Here is a 3,658-nt window from a genome sequence, read left to right on the forward strand (position 1 = left end):
GTTAAGTTATTTTATTTTCTCGGGTTCGGGTCTTTGTCTCCGTGTGTTGTTATCGTTGTCATGCATCTCATATCATGTCATCATGTGCATTGCATTTGCATACATGTTCATCTCATGCATTCGAGCATTTTCCCCGTTGTCCGTTTTGCATTCCGGCGCTTCGTTCTCCTCCGATGGTCAATTCGACCTTTCTTTCGTGTGTGGGGATTAAACATTTCCGGATTGGACCGAGACTTGCCAAGCGGCCTTGGTTTGCTACCGATAGACCGCCTGTCAAGTTTCGTACCATTTGGACTTCGTTTGATACTCCAACGGTTAACCGAGGGACCGAAAAGGCCTCGTGTGTGTTGCAGCCCAACACCCCTCCAATTTGGCCCAAAACCCACCAAAACCCTCTCCATCATCTAGAGCGTTCGATCATGATCGCGTGGCCGAAAACCGCACCTCATTTGGACTCTCCTAGCTCCTCCTACCTCTATAAATATCCCCTCCCCAAAATTCCGGATCCAAACCACCCTAAACCTAGCCCCGCTCCTCATCTGCGCGTCGGACACGTCCGTCCGCGCGCCGGACATCGCCGCCGCCCACTCCCGTCACGCCACGTGGCGCGCCGCCACTCCCTCCACCGCCGGCCCGGGAAGCCCAGGAGGGGCCCCCGAGGCCCGTTGCCTCCCGCGGCGCCCCGCGCCCGACCCCGCCGCCAGCGCCTCGTCTCCACCGCCCGCCGCCACCGCACCGGCCGCCGCGCGCCATTGCCGCCGCCTACTCCAGCGAGCGTCGCCACCAACCACCCGGCCACCTCGCCGTTCCGGCGGCTCCGCCGCGCCGGAGCCCGCGCCCCCGCCGGCGACCCGCGTCGCCCCTGCCAGATCCGGTGAACCCCACCTCGCCGGCCAGCACTCCTCCAACTCCGGCGCTGATTCCGGCGATCCTCGGATTGCGTGCAGCTACAGTAACCCGCCAGATCTAGATCTGGAGATGGTTGACTTTTTTTCCCGAAACCCTAGTTCATATGCTCATGTTCATCGCATCGTAACTCCTCATATGTAACTCCGTTTTTGGCATATAGCATATCAAAATGTTCGTCTCAGAGAGCACATCATTTCATTCCATTGCATCATTTTCATTTGAGTTCATCTTGATGCCCGAAATGCTATTAGAATAGTGCTACTTGAGATAATTGTCAGATCTGCTGCTCCATTTAGCTAATTGTCGTTTTTGCCATGATTATTGTGTGCATGATATGCCCATGAGCTCTACATATGTTTTGTTAAGGGTTTTGCTATCTTTCCAGAGATGCAACCCAAGTATTTTTGTGATGTGTGTGGTGACTAGCACAAGCTTGCAAAGTGAGGCACTTGGTAATGCTGATTTCAGGGACTTAGCATTTCCACTAAGTCCTTGAGCTGTTTATCTCATACGGCCATATGTTCATGTTGTTTCCTAATGATCCGTGCCTCTTTTGGGGATGATCAGTAAGGATGTTTTGTTAATCTTGTAGTGCTATATCCATCCATGTCTTTGTTTGCAATTATGGAGCATCCTAGCTTGAGTCAATCGAGCTCTACTTTTGCTATTTCGTGAATCTGGGCAGATTGTCTACTTGTTAGCGATTTTGCCGAGGATGTTGTAGTTGATCCGTGCATGCTATGTTATTGTTCTTACCATGTCTAGCTTTCATTTTGTGTATTCTTGATGGGTGTATGCTTAGTTTGTCATGACTTGCTCCGTAGTGAGTGCATCGAGCTCGTATACATGCCTACTTGATATCTGTTTCAGCATGCTCCAGTTTTCACTAAGTCTGAGAACTGATTATGTTTTTGCCATGTTCACAGGCTTGCAAATGTATTTTCTGATCCCTTTTGGCTCAAGGTCACTAAGGGACTTTTGTTAAGCTCTTTGAGTAGCTCCATGGCATGCTTTACTTTGCCATGTTCAGGTCCTGTAGCATGTAGTTTTGTTGCTCCAAAGAGTGCTACCTGATCTGAAATTCCAGACAAGTGTTAATTTCACTAAGTCTGAGATCTGTTTACCATATGCATTTTTTCCATGGTTGTTTGAACCTGTTAATGGATGAATTGGCCGTAGCTCAGTGCTAGACTTTTGTTAAGCATCATGAATGCATCCGTGCCATGTATTTTTATGCCATGTTTGGGTGCTGTAGCATGTTCATCTTGTTGCATTTAGATGGCTACTTGCTGTAAATCGCAGAACGTGGTCATATTTGAATTGCTTGCCATTTTCAAACCGTAACTCCGGTTCCGGCGTTCTTTATATCGTTTTCAAGAGATTTCATCTCATATTTCTAGTGGCACACTTGGATTTCCAAGTTGAGGCCAGGTTCATGCATTCCTTGTCACATCTTGTATATGCATCCCGCATCGCATCCCGCATAGCATATCATCTTTGCATCATATTGTTTGAGCCTTGCACGTGGTTGATTGTGTCCTTGTTGCTTGTTTGTCTTGTTTGGGTAGAGCCGGGAGACGAGTTCGCTAACGAGGAGCCCGTTGAGTTTGCTTTCGAGGATCCAGTCAACTCTGACAACTTTGCAGGCAAGATGATCATACCCTCGAAATTACTACTATCTTTGCTTTGCTAGATGCTCGCTCTTTTGCTATGCCTATGCTACGATGCCTACCACTTGTGTTCAAGCCTTCCAAATTGCCATGTCAGACCTCTAACCCACCATGTCCTAGCAAACCGTTGATTGGCTATGTTACCGCTTTGCTCAGCCCCTCTTATAGCGTTGCTAGTTGCAGGTGAAGATTGGAGACCGTTCCTTGTGGGAACATTATTTTACTTGTTGGGATATCATTATATTGCCATTTATCCTGATGCATCTATATACTTGGTAAAGGGTGGAAGGCTCGGCCTCTCGCCTAGTGTTTTGTTCCACTCTTGCCGCCCTAGTTTCCGTCATATCGGTGTTATGTTCCCGGATTTTGCGTTCCTTACGCGGTTGGGTTAGAATGGGAACCCCTTGATAGTTCGCCTTGATTAAAGCTTTTCCAGCAACGCCCAACCTTGGTTTTACCATTTGCCACCTATCCTCTTTTTCCCTTGGGTTTCCGGAGCCCGAGGGTCATCTTATTTTAGCCCCCCCCTGGGCCAGTGCTCCTCTGAGTGTTGGTCCAAACTAGAGTCCTGTGCAGCGCCCCCTCGGGGAAACTCGAGGTTTGGTTTTAGTTGTATGGAGAGCTCATCTGAGTGTGCCCTAAAAACGAGATATGTGCAGCTCCTATCGGGATTTGTCGGCACATTCGGGCGGTGTTGCTGGTCTTGTTTTAACCTGTCGAAGTGTCTTGAAGAACCGAGATACCGAGTCTGATCGGAACGTCTCGGGAGGAGGTCTATTCCTTCGTTGACCGTGAGAGCTTATCATGGGCTAAGTTGGGACTCCCCTGCAGGGATTTGAACTTTCGAAAGCCGTGCCCGCGGTTATGGGCAGATGGGAATTTGTTAATGTCCCGTTGTAGATAACTTGAACCTTAACTTAATTAAAATGAATCAACAGTGTGAGTTACCGTGATGGTCTCTTCTCGGCGGAGTCCGGGAAGTGAACACGGTGTTGGAGTAATGCTTGCCGCAGGTTTGCCCTCTAGTTATTCGTTCGCGCTTTGCCTCCTCTTCTCGCTCTCTTTTGCGAATAGGTTAG

Source organism: Triticum urartu, chromosome 3A, assembly GCF_056163025.1.
Source record: "Triticum urartu cultivar PI428250 chromosome 3A, HENAU_Tu73, whole genome shotgun sequence".
Classification (NCBI taxonomy): Eukaryota; Viridiplantae; Streptophyta; class Magnoliopsida; order Poales; family Poaceae; genus Triticum; species Triticum urartu.